The 21,290-nt window shown below is 42.4% G+C and overlaps 2 long non-coding RNA genes across 2 annotated transcripts in view; both read left to right on the top strand.

Annotated features, from left to right (window-relative positions):
• Positions 1–21,290, top strand: part of LOC116446810 — a 242,120-nt gene that overhangs the window by 98,924 nt on the left and 121,906 nt on the right. The gene's annotated exons all lie outside the window — the stretch shown is intronic.
• LOC116446812 lies at positions 1,989–7,215 on the top strand. The gene is made up of 3 exons (XR_004241386.1): positions 1,989–2,073; positions 4,207–4,215; positions 7,201–7,215. It is a non-coding gene; the product is annotated as an uncharacterized LOC116446812 (long non-coding RNA).

Here is a 21,290-nt window from a genome sequence, read left to right as displayed (position 1 = left end):
TAGGAAGCCAATGCTGTAATTCATATTTTCGTTTGGTTTAATATGAATGTTCTTTTTCATCGTGTGATTGGAAGACCTCCAGATCGATTGAGAGTCTGCAACTCTTGGGCTCGGAAGATAACGAACCCAAATGGTGCTTTGAACCCCTTGTATGAGGAGAAAAAAGATGGGCTCTGTGTGAGTGGCATGCAGGGGACCAGAGGGCTGAAAACCAAAAGCCCTATGTGTCATAGTGCTTTCCAAAGGCAGAAGTGATGGGGGCAGGAAGCACAGTGACAAGGGAGAACCAGGAGCTCCAACTTCCACGTGGCAAATCCCTCAGCAAGGGGACTGTGGTTGCTGGAGCCAGTGGGTTCATTCAGGGGTGAAGGGGGTAAAGGGATGCTCAGAGCAGGAAAAATTGCTCTTGCCCATAAGACTTGAGGTCAGGCATGACTTTGGCCATGTTCTTTTCTCTCCTCGCTTAGGCTAACTCAAACCTCAGCTTTCTCATGCCAAAAACCAAGGCCTACACCTCTCTCTTTAATCCTTTTTGGCAGTTTTTTCCTCTTATGGGAGGCTTTTTTAATTGGTTTCTTCTTCCTCGGGCCAAATGTTGTGAGCTTTCTGTGTTCCCCTAAGCACCAGGGCTGTTGCTTCAATGTCCACTCCCATTAGATGACTCCCATTACCAGTTCCACCTCAAGCATGATTCATAAAGTTTAAAGCCAAAGGGAGTGATTAGATCATCCAGTCTGACCTCCTGTATACCACAGGCCATTAAATTTCACCGAATTACCTCTGGATTGATCCCAGTAAGTTTTGTTTTTCTGAAGAATATCTTGGAGCAATCATCCAATCGTTGTTTTGAGTGATCAGGGGCTGGATTGTCCCTGTTTCCTCTCAGTGGATTATTCCTGTGGTGAATTACAGTTGATTGTAACAAAAGGGCCCAGAAAAGCATTGAAACAGTCTTTCTTAACTTCCAAAGATTAATTAGCATCCTCTACTTAATCTGTGGATGATAATCTGTTATAGTTCATGTCGTGTTTCACAGAAGCTCCATGGAAGCAGGATACATTGTACATAAAAGAACGGGTTTTTTTGGTCAGAAACAGCTCTTTTCCCCCCAGTATTTCTATTTTTCTCAAGAAATCCAGGAAAAATGTCAGTTTTATTATTATTTTACATGCATGAGTGAGTATATTGTTTCACTTCTGTGTAAGGTGTGACTCTGCCAAGATCAGCCCAAAGCTGATCAATAGCTTGTCTCCAACAGTGGACAAATGTAGCTTGTTATGGAAAAGTATAAGAACAGGCCAGGAAGAGAGAAACTCCCCTTGGCACACGCTCAGTGACCCTGGCAGTGAATCAGAGGTGACACAGCTGTGGCCATACCATTGTGTTCTGTTTACTCCACTCTTTCTGGTCATCGGACAGATACTCTGGTAATTAACCCCATTTAAAACTCTCATCTTCCTGGTGAGCGCCACAGCTCTGCTGTGCACTGTGTGTCTAAAGCACTTGATTTTGTTAGGTTGCAGCTCAGTACCTCTTGTCTTGGTGTTGCTGACTTCTTGTTTTATTAGATGCTGCTGGGTTGGGTTTTTGGTGTCTCGTTGCCTCGTCCGCACTTTGGCACAACTTCGTCCAACTTTTCTCAAGTGTTTCCAGTGCTGATCTATTTGCATCCTTTCTTTTGGGAAGTGATAAGCTCTGATTATCCTGATTTCCCTTCTTTATTCCACGTTGGTGCCTGTTACGCATTTTTCAAGGTGAGAGTGTTGAGAAGAGCTAAGAGTTCAGATTTCAAGGTTTAGGAGCACAGTAGATTTCTTTAAGAAAATTATGAATTATCACAGAATTCCATAATGACTTGCATTGGAAGGGATCTAAAGCTCATCCCATTCTACTCCCTGCCGTGGGCAGGGACACCTTCCACTATCCCAGGCTGCTCCAAGCCCCAATGTCCAACCTGGCCGTGGACACTTCCAGGGATTCAGGGGCAGCCCCAGCTTCTCTGGGTACCCTGTGCCAGGGCCTTCCCATCCTCACAGAGAAGGATTTCTTCCTAAGATCTCATCTAAACCTGCTGTCTACAATGTCTGTGCCTCTTTTATATTTCTTTTCTATTAATTCCTATCCCCATTTTACCTTCAGAATGCACTTGATCATTGTGATGCCACCTACCTGCCACCCATGAGTGGTTTAGTGACTCCAAAACTTTTTCCTAGTTTTAAGTCTGATATTAACTAAATGTATCTTCTGTAGAAGAAGTATTTGTATGTTTTAAATTGTTTCATGAATGAAATAAAATAATAGCAATTTGTTCAAATTAAGTTATCATGAGGATGCCTTTGGCATTGCTGTGATCTGGTTGCTCACTAGTGTTTTAGTTAAGCAAATGTTTTCCCTATCCTGGATTTCATCCAAAGAGGGCTGCAATAGATGACCAAAAAATTCTCTTTACTGTTACTCTTACAATTGCCATTGTGCGTGAAATGAAGCACTTCGGCACTCAAGACACACACACACACACATTCCAAATAAAACCCCCAGAACAAAGCTAGAAAAGCATTTAATTCTCATCTATAAATAGCCCAGTTAGCTCTGAAAAGCAGTAGAATACATTTGTTTTTACACAGGAAGAAGGAGCTCGTTACACTGTTGGTCCCCACCCCTCTTTCTAGACCCGTGTGGAAATACATGTGTTAAATAACCCACCTCTTCAGCAATATACTCTATTTATATTTTATATAAAATAATAATCTGGGCTGTGGTACTTTGAATGGTTCACAGAAGCACAAGAAGTCATTAACCTAATCCGCAACATAACATGATGTAAATCATATAAGATGTCATGCATTTTTAGAGGAAGTATTATTTTGAGTGAATACAGACACAGCTATTTGGCATGATTTCTTGAAGGGGATGGGAGTGTTGTGACCCAGAAAATGTGCTGCATTTATTGCTTTGACTCAGGATGTCATGAAGCTTCACATAAAAATGGAAGTTTCAAAACAACAACTTTAGGGAAAAAAAAAAAAAAAGAAAGTTAAATACCAGGAATGTCTTTGTCTAGCTCTAGATTTGGGCTGTGCTGAAGTGAGCATTCCAGTCTCTTGTATTCATTTCTTTACCAAGAGTCACTTCAAAGAAAACTTACAGAAACCAGAAAATTCTTCTTTTTAGATGACAAAAACTAAATTAATGGTACTACTTCTAGTGCTTTAAAATGTATATTTTTTTTCTTAAGAATGAGAAAAGGAAAATCTGAGTAATTACTTAAAGGACGCTGTATGTGACTCATTTTTTGTCATCACAGCTGTCTACACAAGGTCTTAAAAGTCTACCTACTCTTGTATGTGCTTGGGTAATAAAGATACAGCCCATACACAGCCAGATCCAGAGCTTGCTGAAATCATAGGGAGGCTTTGTAAATATTCCAGTACTCTTGGATGCAAGCTCTGCACTTCGTCCTGCAAATCAGGATGTAGTAGGACCTTTCATATGAGTAAATCACATCATATTTTTCATAGAAAGTGAAGTATGTGCAAAGGGAAGATGCTGCATGCTTGGAGTATTAGTTCAAAGAAATGGAGCAATCATCAACAAGTTCCTGGCTGTGTCCCATATGGAAGCGGGATACTTGCGACCTCAAAATGGTAAATTCCACTCATTAAATTTCCTTTAGAAAGAGTTACAAATCGCTGCTTTTGCACTCGTCTGGGAGCTCCGCAGAAGCAGCTTTGGAAGATCTTTATCTTCACTGGAAAAAGTTCTGGTAGACTTCCGTGAGTTTTATCACGGAATCCCAGAATGGTTTGGGTTGAAAGAGACCTTGAAGCTCATCTCATTCCACCCCCTGCCATGGGCAGGGACACCTTCCACTATCCCAGGTTCCTTCAAGCCCCATCCAACCCGGCCTTGGACTCTTCCAGGGATTCAGGGGCAGCCACAGCTTCTCTGGGCACCCTGTGCCAGGGCCTCAGTATTCTCATATGGCTGTACTTGCCCCCTCCCCTTATTCCATGGCAGGAAATCAGTATTTTATGGTGATAGCATGAAGAAAACAGGCTCCTTACTCCACAGTGATGGAAACCACATTCCCCAAAGCTCTCCTGAAGCCCATAGTAGGAGCTGCACTGGAAATACCTGAACTTGTAAATGCCATGTAGCTCTGTACAGCAGCAACAACTGACCTGAGTTTCTTCCACTCTCCCTAAGGACTTTCTGGTTTTTTGCTTGGAGGTAGTTCTTACATTCCTGATGTTGCTGGCCTTGTGATAGCAAGAGAAAAGTTGCTGCCCCGTTTTTCTCACCCAGACTCAGGCAGGAGCAGCAGTGCTGTAGTTCCTGCATCAGTTTGCAGCCCACTTCTGCAGGCTTAAGTGGCTGATGTAGTTAGGGCTCTTACCCTAATGCGCCAGCACTCAGCTAAATGGAACCTATGATCTCCTTTGAGGTTCATCCATCATTATTCAGAACCTCTGCTTTGTGCCGTCATGCGGGCAAATGCTTTCATGTATTTATTCATCTCATTGTAAGAATTTCTGCAAGCATATGCAGACCACTAAGGCCAGCAGTGATTAAAGCCATGCAGTCTTGAGCAGATGTAGACACTTTAGTTCACCCTATTCATTCTGCTGAAAGAGTATAAATCAAAATATTTTCGGCACCAGGAAGAGAGCTCATCTGTTGCTGAAGATCACTGCGCTCCCCAAATATCTTTCTTAATTGTTGTCTTTTTATAATACTTGCCTGTTTGATTCCTTTTGTACAGAACAGAGCAGTGAAATGGATGCTGAACTCTTCTCACATTCCCTGTGTTTGGGTGACTACAGCAAAATCCTGCTTTTAAGGAGGTAATGGGAAGGAGCTGTGAATCCTGGAAAAGGGGAGAAATCGTATTGGTTTGATAATTTGTTACCTTCCTGAAACAGCAGAGCTGTGGAGAGAGAGTGGGAGAGGAAGCAGCATCCATGGAGAGAGAGGATTCAGCCAGAATAATTTTAATTTTAATAGGTGATAAAATCCAGGCTGAAACTGGCCTGTGACACAGAGAGCCGCTATTTGCAGCAGCACACTTTTAACCACAGCTATAAAACATGTTTTTCGTCTAAGGAGCATTTCTCTACTTGGTTAATTTTTGTGAGCCTTTCATTTATACAGTAGGTCATCCTCCCAGACAAGCTTTCTGCTGGCCTTGGAGCTCCAAAGGAGCATTTGATTCTCTGCTTGGACCCTGTCCTCTACCTCTGTTCCTTGCCAGCCCAATTAGCCTTGCACTGCATGGCTGTCAGTAGCCTAACTACCTTGGAGCCATCAGATTAAAGTTTCCCTTTCCCAACTACTCTATTCATCAGGAATCCAGCACAGCCAAGGTTTGTGTAACCTGCTATGCTGAACCCTCCCACTCAATTGATTTCTGATCCCTAATGAACCATAGGCTGATGGACAATTACTCATCTTGCTGAGACATGTGGGGACTGTTAAAGGCAGCGTACTCAGGAGCCTGTGAAACTCTGTGCTTTCTTATTTAACATTAGCTGTAATTTCTGACACAGGAAGGATTATAGCAGGATCTGTTAAACATCAACCAGACTATCTCGGTAATGGCTAAAATTGTTTTTTAAAAACTCTCAGTCCCTTTATTATTTACTTGCAGATAAACATGTAACGATGAATTTTAACAATCTGGTACATTTAGAAGAAAGTTACAAGCTCCTGAAATACCCTACGGTGGAATATGACATTAATAGCTCAAAGCAGCTCAGCACTGCTAATGTGGACTGTTCTGTGTTGGGCTATAACTCAGATGGATACAATTAAAATAAGAGTATGATTATTGCTGTTACTGTACTGTGTTATGACTGCTCTGAAGTGCTTCAGCAACCTCAGTCAGTGCTTTTAAGCAGAGCTTTGCCACACCGAGTGTGTTAAATCTTAGCCCTGGTGTGTTGATGAGGATAACGATTGGGATATTAGAAAAATCATCTATTCCTAGACTTAAGCACGTTAATAATTAGACAGCTAAATTTGTTATCCCCGGGGTCATAAAACTCCTCTGGGAAATAAATTATTAAAATCTCTCGGTTTGTAAAGGGTAAGGTATGTGATCCATGCTGCTTTTGAAGGAAATGGCTTCAAAAATGTCTGTCTGACTTTTGGCTCACTTGGCCTGTTCATCCTTTACAGCCAGTGATGTCATTAGAAAATGCACCACTCACACCACTGATTTCACTTCCAGTTGAAGGAATTGGCCTGTAAAAAACTGACAGACTGGATGAACTAATATATAACTACAGAAGTAGCTGTGTTGTAAACTGATTAAAATAACAACAAAAAGAGTGAGGTAGTTTAGCAGCACACTCTTAAGTCCACCATGTAAATAGAAATATTTTCCCTCTTTATCTTTTGAGAAGGAGATCGTATGATCTGACGTACAAATAATTTCGGATAGTGTTACTCTTTGTGTAAATAGTAGGGACAAATGGCAGAGTGATTTTTCTTTCATTTTCTGGTTTCTGTCCCTTTTTATCTTCCAACTATCTATCTGTAGAGTTTGAAATGGTTTGCCTCTCAACCTCACTGTTCTCCTTGAAATCCCTTATGCTCTTTTTCTCATTTTCCTTTAAGAGCATTCCTGCAGACCTGAAGGAGTCCAATCCTTAAACCTGGGTGCTCTGTTCATATACAGAGTGCACGGTCTTCAAGACTCTTGAGTGTGTCTTCATTTGTGCTCTTAGAAAGCCATTATGGTTATTGCTATTTTTAATTATTTATAGGTGTCCCTATAGATGGATTCTGTAACATGTAAATAGATAAGTTGATGACCCTTCCCCAGCAACAATGGTTTTCAACTAAAATATGAGATAATGAGAAAACAGCAGCTCATGGAAGCAGAAAGGAACAGAAGGAGGGAGCAACACAACCAGTAATTATCTTTGGGTTAATATTGAACATGTCTTGGAAATACTAAACCACAGAATGGTCAGGGTGGGAAGGAACCTTAAAATCCATCTTATTCCACCCCCTGCCTTGGGCAGGGACACCTTCCACTGTCCCAGGCTGCTCCAAGCCCCAGTGTCCAACCTGGCCTTGGACACTTCCAGGGATCCAGGGGCAGCCACAGCTTCTCTGGAAACCTGTGCCAGGACCTCAGTATCCTCAGAGGGAAGACGTTTTCCCTATCCCTAATCTAACCCTGCCCTCTGTCAGTTTAAAGCCATTGCCCCTTGTCCTTTCACTGCATGAAAATACTTGGAACGTGTCATGAGTTTGTAAATATGTATGAAAAAACTTCTTATTTCAACCACCTGTTCTTACCCATTTTCTTGGTTTCTAAAAATCCATCTTAACACTAAGAGAGCTAAACTTACTCTCTGTTGTTCCAGCCTTTTACTCTCTAGTACATAGCCTTGTGTTTATTTTAAATTTAATTTCTCCATGGCAAACTCTTGTTATTCCATTTGTTTTTGTGTTGACGTCATCCTTTAGGGGGATGATCCCTATCTTCGGTGCTGCATCGTCAGCCTGGCTGCAACCTAGATTCCAGCATCCTTCTTTTGAAGGAAAAAGGCAAAGATCTTTGTCTTCTAGTCCATGTCTGAAGAGTAGCACTTACTCTTCAAAGTGAATTGATACTTCTACAGGTGGCAGAGTTGCTTTTCCTGAAGGAAAACACTTCAAATCTTGACTTTATCTCATAGTCAAAAGAAACACTCCCTTTAGCCCTCACCACCCCTCCACCATTTCTCATCCCCCTGTCAGATGTGGATACAAAAATGCTGCCAGCAAGGATTTTCTTGCTATTTTCTAAGTCCGTGAGAGACTTTTCTCTCTCACAGAAGAGGTAGCAGAGTTATGTAAACAACCAAGCCACCTGCAGCCTTGGAAAGTCTTGTTTATGGTACAGTAGAAAAATATTTTGACAATGGATGTTTTAGGATTTTTAGCCAATCACCCCCAAGGGGTGACTGGTCCTTTGTCCAATTAGACTATGAAGAAAAAAGTCTATAAAAGAGTTTGTAAAATAATTAAATAAATCAACCTTGCTGCACAATTCCTGCCTGCTGGATCATCTCTCCTCCTCCCTACGGCTGCAGGACACAGGGATATACCCTAGGGCATTTTTTAATGGTCAGACCACGCACATGAGTGGGCTGGCACAGCTCCAGATGTGGCCACATCTGCGCACAGAAACAGTTTTGCTTAGGCTAATACCAAAATTGTATAAGGAATGGGCAAACTGGATTGCCCAAAAAAAAAGGTATGAGAAAACCATGTCCAAAATGCAAATGACTTTTATATTCATGAGGAAATTTTCTTTACCATTTATAAAGGATTTTGAAGGAGGGTGTGTGTTTGGTTGCTTATTCCATACTGATCCTGCTATTTTTTAAAAAAAAATTAATCTTCTGCCTCTTGTCTGGGCTCTGAAATTGAAGTGTTTCAATGGCAGGGCAGAAAGCAAGAGGAATGTTGCTTTCAGAAAATAGAAATTTCTGCTCGATGTTGTTGAGCTCAGACCTCAGAAGTTTAAAAATATCATTTAAAAATAGACTGCTGTTTGTATCAGCTTTTCTGATTTGTCACTGATTTGCCCCTTTTAAACACTCTATTTTATTTTATTGGGACTGGAGGGTAAATGGCAATTGCAGTTTTGGTAGTCACTGGTGTACTCCCTGATATTCCCAGAAAATGATGTTGTATCATGAGGAATAACTGGCAGGTGTCCTGGATGACGTGGTGTCTGCCCTTTGTGTATGACAACTTCCATCCCGGAATCTCTGCCTGCATGGGGTATAAATATGTGGTCAGCCCTAACCCTCAGACTGGGATCAAGCTGTGCTACTTGAACTCATCACTTCTTTTTGGTTGGAATCCCTCTGATTCGGACAATCCTGGAAACTGAAGGGGTTTAGCAGCTATGGTGTCACAGGTGTAAAGGGCTTATTTTTGATTTTAGCGGTTTTTTTTTTATGTTGTTGTTCTAGCCAGAGGTGTAGGGAAGCGATAGCAGGAAGCCTGCTTGTTTCCACCTGGCTGGAAGGAGTTCTAAGGAAAGCCCAGGATACTCATGGTAATCAGCACCAGATTCCAAGCAAATATTTCAGTGTCTAAAATCACTCTTGTAAAGGTAAAGCTGCTCTGTGTCCTCAAGCCCCTCTTGCTTACCATCAAAAACCTGGTTATAAAGCCCAGAGCAGCCCAGTGGTGACACAAATTCACGGGTGGTGTCAGAGAGAAAACATCTTTCCAGGTTGTGAACATTTCTCAGAGCAGCGTGGTTGGTTCTGGTGCTCTCAAGCTCCCTGAGTTTCCCAGATGAGCTCTCCAGCCTTGCTTTTTCCCCGAGATCTCAGCCTGTAGGCTGGTGGTGTTTGTTTTCTCCTGCGCCCCGGTGCTGGGACAGCCTGTCCCTGACGGTGCCCGGCCGGCTCTCAGCACCCGGCCCCGGTGGGTGGGAACGGGGACGGCGTCTGCCACTTGGATCTTGGGCTTAATAGCAGAGACTGAGGCGTCACCAACCGCTGGGACACCTTTGGATTCTGCCAGGATGTGCTGGGGCCAATGGCACAGCCTGGAATAGCGCGTGGAAATCTGGCCCTGGCCCTCGGGAATGTTTTGCTGCCGGCAGCAAGACTTTGGCTCTCCCTTGCCCATCGCTTGGCACCAGGCTGGGGGTGGGAAGTGTGGGAATGGAACTTGGCATTGGAGCTGCCTGGCTGTGCTTTTGGGGTGTCCCTGTTGGTGGGGAACACAAGGATTTCTGCCCATGGGGGAAACCGGCTTGGCGGGGGGTTGTGTGTTTGGGGGTAAAGTGTAAAGGCTTCTCTTCTCTTCAGCTGCACAGTGTGGCCTCCTATGCAGCCTCCAATTTAAAAAGGGAATTTCTTTCAGTGAAATCAGGCTTATAGATTAGCTCAGAATACAAAATATGGACAAGCAGACATGATTTCTAAAAGCCATGTAATAAGAATATTTCATTTGTTTTTATTTCTTCTCTTTTCAAAGATTATGTATTTTCATTCTCAGTTCAGGTTGTGCTGCATGTGCTGAAAATAAAATCTATGCCTAATACCCAAACTTGCAAACCAAAGGTAATAATTTCAGACTTATTCAAAAGAGAATAACTTTTTTTATACAACAGTTATACTGAGAAGTGAGGGAAACTAATGTTTTGCTAACCATCATTAAAAATTACTGTAATTACAAATGCATTTTGGAGCTGTTTTATAGGATATGCTACTTTTTTTTCTCCCATAAAAACAAGGAATGAAAATTTCTTTGAAAACTGACTTTCAAACCATCCTGGTGGGAGTTCACTATCCATGGTAAGCAGTGGGTGGAGAACTGAGTCAAAGGTCCTAGTCAGGGAGAACTGGATTGAATCTGAAATTCAGATGACTGAAATGTGACTTTTGGCGGCACTGGGTGGGAAGGTTCCGGGATCACTAAAAAGCCAACAATGGTGCTTTTCTCCTGTCCAGGGTGCAGTGAGAGTTTTAGTGATACCTGCACGTAGCTGGTGGAGATGGAAGCCCTGGAATACCTGAAGGAAAAAGGATGCCTTTTCCTGGTTATTTACTAATTCAGTAGTGAAGAGTTCCACTGTGCATTTCTAGATCAGCATAATTTTCCTCCTTCTCCCATCTGACACAGTCTCAACACTCACTCTCTCTCAGCTGTGTCTCCTTTCCTCTCTCATTCCTCCACCATCTGCTCCACATGCTTTCCCATAAATTCCTGACTTGGACTCGCTTTCCCGGCTCTGAGCTTATCTGTCTCAGGGTTACACGCTGGAACCATCAGAAAGGCATCCCAGAACTTTCTGTGTAAAATGAATAGCAATGGCAAAACCTCCAGAGGGGTTTGTGAGGTCTCTGGAGGGGTCAGAACTTAATTTCTTGTTTATTTTGAGGGGTTTTTGTGGTATGGGAGGACAAGAGAGGTGTCAGGAGTTTAACAGAAGTTTACATGATTAATGTTCTCGTGTTTTGAATGTTATTCCCAGAGTGGATTCAGATGGAGGAAATTAAAAATAACAATAAAAATATTACTGAGTTCTCATTCCTATTACAGATAAAAATTATCTTTTTTTTTTTTTTTTTTTTTTCCCCAGCCACTGCTTTCTCTTTCTTTTTACGAAAAGCCCTGTTTCCTACAAGGAAATTACAACTACCTCATGCCCCAAACAAAACCCAAAACAAAAAAGGAAAGGTATTTTACTTAGAATACTTTGTTTTCTGGACTTGGCTCTCTCTGTTTTGAAAGATAGAGCTGTCAAAGCAGAGGAGAAATAAGGAAATGCATTTGTAGCAAATATAAAGGTTAATTATTTCTGTTATTTAGTTGGCAAAGAGGATCCACGTGGTGGTACTGTTAGGAATGGAGATAGTTTTTAGTATATTGTGCATCCTTGCTTTGGAAGATTTTGAAATCCAGGGAAGCACAATTCCCAACCTCTCCTGAAATCCAGGGAAGTACATTTCCCAGCCTCTTCAAGCTCTGCCTTCAGTGGTGGTTGCTCTAGGAATCGATGGTGTTTGTCATGTGGCAAAGCTACCTCTGACTCTTTGAGTGTTGGAAGTGGTTGGATTCTTCTCGAATCAGAGCGCGTTATGGGGAAAACCACCATTATCTACAAGTGGCTGTTTGCTCCCAGTACTGCTGGAAATTAAACAAAAATGGCTGATTTTGGTCGAAGCCAGTCGCAGAGTCTTAGAATCATTTGGGTTGGGAGGAGCTTCCAAGACTCATCCCAACACCTCCCGTGAGACCAGGTTGCTCCAAGCCCCATCCAACATGGCCACAATATTGAACCTAGTTTATTGTATTTTGGGATTTCTCTTTAGAAATGATGCATTGATTTTTTTTTTGTCTTTGCAGAAGTGTTAGAGCAGTGAAGGCAGAATTAAGTATAATTAAGGCAGAAATGAATTGCACAGCTCTGTACAGCCTTGACATCCCCAGTGTCCCTTGCTGCAATGGGCTACTCCAGGCATTCTGGTTCTTGTGTTGGAGCCATCCCAGTTGGAGCCAATCCTCATTGCCCAGGGATCTGGCTGAGCTCCTGCTGCAGCTCTGCCATCACATGGTCATCCTGCTGAATTTTAATCCTGTACTCATCTGAAAGTGCCAGGAAGCTGTAGGTTTCTAAATGGGAGTTCCTTGACCTGCTCTTGTGTATGAGTTTGTTGTGGGGCAGTGGGAATCCCAGGATGGGTCAGTCTGGAAGGGACCACAGAGGGCTCATCTGGTGCCACCTCCCTCCTCCAGCAGAATCATCCCAGAGCAATGGCACAGGATTGTGTCCAGATATCTCCAGTGAGGGAGACTCCACACCCTCTCTGGCTTCTGCTCAGGGCTTGGTCATGTACAGGGAAGTAGTTCTGGAACCAGTTTCTGGTTCAGAAACTTCCTGGGCTCTGCTCAGAGCCCTCCCTGCAGCCAGGGACACCCAGGGCTGAGGTCCCCTCTCAGCTGGGGCTCCTCTCCAGACTGAACAGCCCCACCTTGCTCAGCCTTTTCTCCTGCACTCAGAGACAGTGCTGGAGTTTAATGCTCTTGCTGAGGGGAAACCAAACTAATAAACAAGAGTTGTATCAACAGTACTTAACTTTTAAAATAATAATAGACTTGTTGATTTCTGAGATGGAAAAATCATTACGTGTGTGTACCTAAGAATAAGTCAGCTGAAGGAATAATCAAACTCTCCCCAAATAATCTTTGTATCAAAAGCTTCACTCTGTCCTTATTTCAACTCCACAAACAATAGATGTGCATCACAGCATGTCCAGAAGGTCATGAAACAGGCATGTTTTGCCCAGATAAAATGAGCTATCAGATACTGGAAAAAAATTATTCTGGAATTGATCTTTCGTGGCTTCTGTGAGCAAGAAACAAGGTTATATTAATTTTAGAACCATCTGAGCTTTGGGCACTGACTTTCATTGGCTAAGATGTTAATATTTTATGTGAGCCTAAAGCATGCCCAATTAAAGTGAGATCAGAAACGTCCACAAGTATATTCAAAGAAAAGCATTAGACTTTTAGACAGTGCCATAAATCCGCGCGCCAAAAAGCTACAGAGGGAGAATGTTAAGGGTCTGGCAAATAAAGAAATAAATAAAAGCTTGGAATGTCATTCCTGCAGCTCAGCAAGTCCCGTGGTGTGAAAGCAAGCCTCACTAGAAATCCTTTAACATAATTGCCACACGTGAATGCAGTGGGGCAAGAGCTGCTTTAGGGGGTGGGTGGCACTGGCCGTGCTCAGCCACGGTGCCACAGGACAGGGTACAGCCCTGAAATGGGCCTCGAAATGTGAGTGTCAGATAGTGAGGCTGTTCCTCAGCAGGGAATCAGAGAGTCAGGGAATATCTTGAGCTGGACAGGACCCGCAGGGATTATCCAACTCCAGCTCCTGGCCCTGCACAGACACCCCAACAATCCCACCCTGTGCCTGAGAGCGCTGTCCAAACACACCTGGAGCTCTGGACTTCTCAGAACCTGCTCTGTCCCTGCCTCAGAGCTGGAGATAATCTGTGACTATGGAAATTAGGAGATGCTGACCATCTATCAGCTCTCCAAAACTCATATTCTTGCTATTTCTGGTCCCCCCATATTCCTGCAAGCTCCTCTTTGATTTCTCGAGGTATACAAGAGTTAACCTGGGTGTGCTGCAAACTCACCAGCTGTGTTAATCTCTAAAGGGTTTTTGTGGGCCCCTGCACCACTGCTGAGCCTTTAAAGCAGCACTTTGAAAGGCTCTGGAAAAGTTTGAGTTGGGTGGAAAAGGCTGTTAAAACTGTGGCCAGTCCTTGTAATTCCTGTTAATAAATTCCCTTACTATCCCTGCTGCCCAACATCTTTCACCCAATCTTTCACCTCCAGCCCTACCTGGAGGTCTCCCCTGGATCACTGTGATGCCACTCTGTACTTGGGTTTCATCACCTGATTTTGGGTCCCAGGCACCAACTTTCCCCTAAAACCTGTAGCCCCAATTTTCTTTGCTTTGCTGCTGAGCTCATTTAGGCCTGACACTGCCCTGCTTGTGCAGACCTGCCCTGGAAAACAGGGAAGCAAGACACAGATTTTACAAGTATTAAATATATTTTATCTAAAACGTCTGCAGTTGTCTGTGTGTGCCTGTGCATCTATGGCTCCATTCAAAAAAATTGGAAACAGTGTCTGGACTTTCTACAAAAAGGATCTTTTTATCTGTTCAACTAAAAAATATATATTGTTTATGGTCCCTCATGCAGTTTTGTGAGCAATGCAGATATTTAACAGGTTCCTGTCTGCATTCTGGTTGGTGGAATTTAATAATTCTGTGATAAAGCAGGCTCTGGGCCCGGGGGCTGATCTGGGTTTCAGGTGCCTGTTCTCCCATGCCAAGGCAGCACTGCTCCTTCATCCCCCTGAACCTTGCTCCAGACACCACTGCTGCTCTTCACACTGCTCCACTGCAGACCAAACTCCAAAATAATCAAATTCTTACGGAAAATTTGGGGTCTTGAGCATGGAGTAAATCCACAGGGGTCTCAGTATTCAGTTCTGTGTGACTTAAGTGCATAAAAAATTGTCATTTGGAGGTTTACTTTGTTACTAGGTGGGTCTTGCTTGGTTTTTTTTCTTTAATGTTTTGTTATTTTTTTTTTGTTGCATTGTTTTTCTTTTGTGAGCATCCACTCTTGGGATGAAAAACCCTGGCTACCAAGTGTCCACACAGAGCAAACTCCTGTGGATTAATCAGGGACAGTTGAACCACTTTAGATAAAACAAGAACCAGAACTGGCTGGTTTTTTTCTTTTTTTCTTTATTTCCTTTTTTCTGCATTCTTCAAACCAAACATAAACTTTTCTGAGGTTTATGAAAGTTTTGAAAGCTTTCTATGTTTGTTTTACACATTTTCACATGCCTTTGTACTTCCTGATCATTCTCTGGGTCTGGAAGGAGAAAAAAAAATCGGGTATAAAGAAATGCCTGGTATTTGTTGGTAACTCCCATGGGAATTTTTCCCTTCAAGTATTCAGCCCTTTTATCCTCCTATTCTGTATCCATGGTCAGCTCAGCATCGTGGAGCTGGTGATTATTGTTAGGTGAAGCTTGAATACTACCTGCACTTGGATATTTATTGGCTCATTATAAAGCTTACATGAGTTACTATGGAGTTATGGAATCTCTTAAGCCTCTTGAAAGGGAAAGTCGTGCTTGTGTAAAATTATATTTACTTTCATTATAGCAAAAAGCCACTGTTCCCTAATTAACAAAAAGCCCTGGAAGCAGATTTGCTGAAATTTTCTTGACACAGCCCCCTAGATCTGCTTGTCTGAGGGTTTTGTAGTCACAGACCTCGGGTGAGCTTGTTTTAACTTCAGAGATGTTGTAAAGAAACTTTGGAGAGTGTTTTGTCCAGAGTGTGAGAATTCTTAGCTGTATGAAAACTGTAAGGATCGTTTCCACCTTTTATTTCTTGATCTTGGCTTCTCTGAAAGAAGGAAAAGATGGGAAGGTGTCTCTCCACCTCTCTGCTCTGCACTGAGCCAAACCTGACATGCACTGGGAGAGTGAATATATTTTATGTATTTTATGCAGCCAAACAAACAAACTCAGTCACTAACAACCTGAGTCAATTCTGAGTAATTGATTTAGGGCTGAAAGGCTTGTGTCCTATTACGAATCCCTTGAGCTATGCAGTCCCTAGAGAGGAAAATTATTGTGTTTTTCCATCCCCTGTCTGCTCACATGAGCAGACAAAGCAGGGCAGAGGAATGATGTGACACGCACGTCTGTTTTCATGCATCAAAGCAGAGCTGTGAGGTCCAGTTTTAGTCTGTTTTTATCTCTAACCATGTCACAGCACCTTTAATTAATAAGAAATACAGCTTGCACTTGTTTGAAGTACAGAAATGTCTGAGTAGGTCCCTTTGCTCTTCAGGTGCTGGAATTTTCTCTGTGTTTTTGGTGTTTTGCTCATCTTCAGTGTTCTTGAGCCTCACATAAGGTCAAATCCTGGCCTGAATTCCTCTCCATGTTCAGACCAGCAGTTTGTGCTTTGCCAGGGTGGTTTAGCATAAGAACTTGCCTTTCCTCTCCTCAGGGACTTCAGGACTCATCAGAGGCAGGTTCTTGCCTTTCCCAGCCGTGGGAGGAACACAGTGGGTCTCTCCTGGTGTGTTCATAACCAAAGGAAAAGAGTCAAAGCAAACATATGAAAACAGCCATTTCTTGCCTCCTTGCAAATGTCTATCATGGTTTAAACCACCACTTCAGCTTCTTTGGTCTCATAGGTTATAATTTCCTGTTATCAGGCTAAGGATGTTTTAAACAGCTTTTTGCAGATGATTAGGTATTTGCTGATCATTCAGGACAATTTACAAAGATAAATATATGTTAAATGGGTTTCTTGTTAAAACCAATGTACAAGTAACCCCTCGAGGCCAGACAGTAATTACTCCTAATAACAAATTAAAGCATTACCTACTTCTTTTCCGTTTTTCATTTTGAAGAGGAAATTACCTTACAGAACTGAATGGATTCAAAACTATAGGTTCATATTTTTTTTTTGATAAGGCCACTAAAAATAAGAAAGCAAAAAAATGAAGGGGGTAACATTCCTACAGTAAGGGATGGTCTCGACCGCATTTATTTTTGCAGTGATTCTGTGTAGATTTTGAGGATGCCATCACAGTCTGGGTCTGGCTGTGCCTCTGTTCACTCTCAAAGCACAACTGGTGCTGTGGCTCCGTCCAGGGCTGGTCTGGCTGTCACTGCTCACAGCATCCACCAGTGCCCCCATCCACCATGCAGACCCTTGGGCAAACCTCTTCAAAAGCCCTTTGCTTGTCCAAATCAAAACACAGAGTTGGCTGGAAATGGCTCAGCCACTGAGTGTTAATTTCCCCCAAAATACTTGCTGCATGGTGCTATCACAATCTGGTTGTATTACTTATGGTCCCCCCCTTAAATTTACCAAATAGATTCGGATTGTGAATATCATGAGTATTAAAGGAATGTTCTGTACTAATAAATCATTGCAGAAGGGCTGTAGATTTCAGGGAGCCTCTCCAAGCATCTCTGTCCATGGTTTAGTTGTTGACCTGGGAGTTTCTGGGGTACAAAGATGGCAGGTGCTGTGCTCCTCTCCATCGGTCAGTGAACTGTCCGTGACAAGGGGCTTCCCAAATCCTCAGAGTTCTAACAGAATAAATACATGAGAGTTAGAGGCTCTGACAGCTTTCCTATTGTTATAATTTCTGCTGAAATTGAGGGCAGTGCACACCTCCTGGTGAATCAGAGCACTGTGTTGGATACACTTCCCAAGTCAAGCCGACTTTGGCTCGTCTCCTTCATTTATGTATAGCAACTACTTCAGATGTTTTTGAAGACTCTATAGAATTTGTTATGAGTAAGACATTTTTTTTCATGAGTTTCTGACTTTTCACTTAAAAAGCATTTTCTATCTGGGTCTTGCCATCTGTTTGCAGAGCTGTCTTGCTAGACACACACTTTAAGCAATTCCCTGTGGCTTCTGAACCCAATTGCATCTTTCCAGCTCTGTCAGAACCTGCCCCAAAGGTTGGGTAAAACTTCTGTGTACCTGGAGATCTTGGATAAATAATTCATCCCCATGTACTCACTAAGGTGCTATGTGTGATAAGAGGCTTGGCTTGGAATACACAAACATTGTTAAATTCAGTTTTTCAAGTATGGAATTTCTTAACCAGTCATCCTTAGTTGAAGTTTTAATAGGACTAAGGTCTTCCCAAAAGCTTGGACACTTGGTTCTCATGGTCTCCATGTGGATGCAGCACAGAAGGCATCTGGCAGTGAAATAAATGATAATTCCTTGCAAGTTTTATTTGGTGACAGAAGAGTACTGGCAATACTTTTGTTTGCATAGTGCAACATGCTATCTCTCAGGAAAAACACTATATAACAACTTTCCAGCATCAGCTTTTTAATACTGTATCTTATTTCTAAGTGTGGAAGTAAAGATGATGGTTAAAAAGTTTGCTCCCGAGTAGGAAATTCAGGTTTCCATCTCATAAACGCTTGATTTTCAGCTGCAAGATCCTCAGAACTAATTTGTCCCTCTCTGAAATATTAGTGTTCTAAAGGATGTTTGAGAAAGCACTTAGAAATATGTCTGTGTATCTGGTCAGTTCTGGGAAATCTGGAAAACTAGGAATTAACCTGCATTAATGAATTACAGTGTTGTGATCAAAAAGTCCAGATGAATCTGTGTCACACGTAACACAATTAGTTATTTTCTCAGTTTGTCTTCAAATGTACCATTTTGTTTGGGAATATTGCAGATATATGTCACTCATTATTGATAGATTTGTCTGACTTCCTGTCAAATCTATGTACATTGACAAAAATCTATTTTGTTGTTTTTGTCACAGAAATCTATATTGGCATTTTTCCCCATGGAGATTTGGCTAGTCATTGTCAGCATGAGGTGCCAGCTAGAGCTTTTACTGTTTTTATTGTGCCAGCTGCTTTCTTGGCTCCAAATCTTTTGGTTCAGATTGTAAATGGGGGCGAGACATCCGTATCTAGCCAGCGTGCTCGATGGAATATGACAGGGACTTGATTTTTCATTTCTTGCTGCCTTTCTTAGTATTAGTAGAAGATGACAAGGATGGCTTTATCTTCTGACCAGCAGAGACGGTGCAGGAATGGAGCCTGCATGTACAGGGGCCGTGGGAAATGTTAAAATACAAATTGAAAGCTGCTCATTCCTACTGTGGGTTTCTGGGTTGTTTGGTTCTTTTTTTTTTTTTTTTTCTTGTCAGGATCTCTGAAGACATCTTGGAGTTCAGAAAAAAAACAATTTCCAAGCCTTTTGGCTAATGTTAAATCAGGATCGTTGCATTCTTTGCATAATTGATTTGGCCTAAATTGTTATAACTGAGCACACGCCCCCTGAGAAATCAGGTCTTTTTGAGGTGTTTTAGTTTGTTTAGAGGCATCCAGGATCACCAGCAATCTTGACAGGGTAGGATTTAGCTAATAAATAGTTCACATTTTAAGCCAAAATTGGGCTTTTTTTTTTTTTTTTTAAGCACTGGCAACTTCTGCAATCTTAGCACAAATCTTGTGATATTTGCTATTGTCCCTAAAGCCCCAGTGGCTGCAGTAAGGTTGTTAATCTGAACATGTAGTCCTTTATAAAGTATTTTCCCAGCCCCTGTGTTTACTAAGAAAAAGCCTAAAATCACGAACCCAGTTAGAGCCGAACAATGAAGCCCAACACAATTTTTGCCTCTTGAACCTCCTGGGTTTTAAAGCCAGTCTGACTTTCTGGGTCCTGGTTCCTGATGTTTAAATGCTGAGAGCTGGTCCCCTGTTTGCACTGAGCTGCTCTCAGCCTCTGGACACCCATCCCAGCTGAAGGACGTGGATGTGTGTTGTATTCCAAAGCCTCAGGAGGGCAGGACGGCGCCGTTGCGCGCACGGGATGCTGAGGGCGAGACCCCTGTTGTCCCCACGTGTCCCCAGTTTGGTGTGGCTGGAGGCTGCAGGGAGCCTGATCCTCCTCTGCACGAGCCTCAGAGTGACTGCAGGACATGCAAACCCCACCAAGATGGTTTCAGTTCAGCTTCCAGGTGTGCCAAGGTCCGTGGAGCCACATCAGCAAGGATTCGTGTTCAGGCCTGTAGATACAAAAATGCTGCCAGCAGGGATTTTCTTGGTGTTTTCTAAGTCCATGAGAGACTTTTCTCTCTCGCAGAAGAGGTAGCAGGGTTCTGTAAACAACCAAACACCTGCAGCCTTGAAAAGTCTTGTTTATGGTATAGCAGAAAAATATTTTGACAATGGATGTTTTAGGGTTTTAACCAATCACCCCCAAGGGGTGGCTGATCCTTTGTCCAATTAGACTATGAAGAAAAAAGTCTATAAAAGAGTTTGTAAAATAATTAAATAAATCAATCTTGCTGCACAATTCCTGCCTGCTGGATCTTCTCTCCTTCTCCCTACGGTTGCAGGACACGGTGATATACCCTAGGGCATTTTTTAATACAGGCCAGCTGCCTGAGAAGACCCCCAGGGTCCCCAGCAGGCTGAAGCCACTGCTGCCACAGCTCCTCTGCTGCTGGTACCCAAGGTAGCTTGATTAAACTTGGATGTGTAGCCACATGCTGTAATCATTCCCTCAATGACTGCAAATTTGGCCTTGTTGATCTTTTAAATCCTTGCATTTTCAGTGTGCCAGTTTGCTGTAAATCACAGACATTCTCCATTTTCTTTATTTGATTCCAGAAAACTGTCTCTGCGCTGAAAACAAGTCTTTGAAAAATGCTCATGTATCCTGCTGTCCTCTTCTACTTGGGGTGATTGCATAATTAACCTGGCCAAGTATCAACCATACAAGAGTTGAATGCATCCCAAGTTCAATTGGGGAGGTTTTTACCATAAGAATGTGCCTGTCCTGAGACTAAAACACAGGTTAGATTTCCAAGTTTCTGAATATTGCTCAATGAAAGAAGAGTATGCTGCCCATGAGAGAGAGAAAAAAAAAAATCAGATGGTGGTGTAATCTATAATCAAAAGCCCTAATGGGCACAAAGCATTTTAGAACAAAGGTTTGCTGAATCTGCAAGGATAATAAAAGTGTAAAGTCTGAGCAGAGAAACGTTCTTATTTACTAACATGTAAGAAGGTTACTAAAGCACAGATAAAAAGCTCATAGGGCAGACAAAGCTCTCTGAATCCTTTTTCTTTTCCTGCAGTCAGATATGAACATATGATACATGAATATTTATCAGAACAGCAGATAACTAGTAACTACAGTTGGATTTAAACTCAGCAAACCATGGCTTGCAGTTTGTGCTCACAGGGGCTTTGTGCAAGTGTATTTTATTCCTTTTTCTTTTTTTTTCTTTTTTTTCCACTGTTTTTGTACTCTATATATGCAGTCTTGTCTCCCCTAAGCTGTCTTTTGATTCTAACTGAATGAACCAAAAAATACAGCGAAGATCTTCAATACAAAACCTCCAGTGCATATCAGCTAAAGGCTGACAAGGTTTGCTACGCTCAGGCTTGACAAGACTGACTTTCAAGCTGTACATAGTCAAATCCAGAAATCTCCAGATTTAGACCCAGCTTCCTCGTAACTCTCTTCAGGTTATGTTGAAACATTTATCAACCTCCCAGAGCCTCGTCTTGCCTGAGTTTTGTAACAGTGTCTGCAAGCTGGTGATGCAATGGCAGTTTCACACTGGTGCAGTTGCAACTCGGATCATCTGCTACCCGCAATTTTGAACAGCAGAAAATTGGAGGTTCTGCAGAGAAAA

Source organism: Corvus moneduloides, chromosome 7 (assembly GCF_009650955.1).
Source record: "Corvus moneduloides isolate bCorMon1 chromosome 7, bCorMon1.pri, whole genome shotgun sequence".
NCBI classification, from domain to species: domain Eukaryota; kingdom Metazoa; phylum Chordata; class Aves; order Passeriformes; family Corvidae; genus Corvus; species Corvus moneduloides.
The sequence above is the reverse complement of the archived record's forward strand: the minus strand, read 5'-3'. Positions and strand labels throughout refer to the sequence as shown.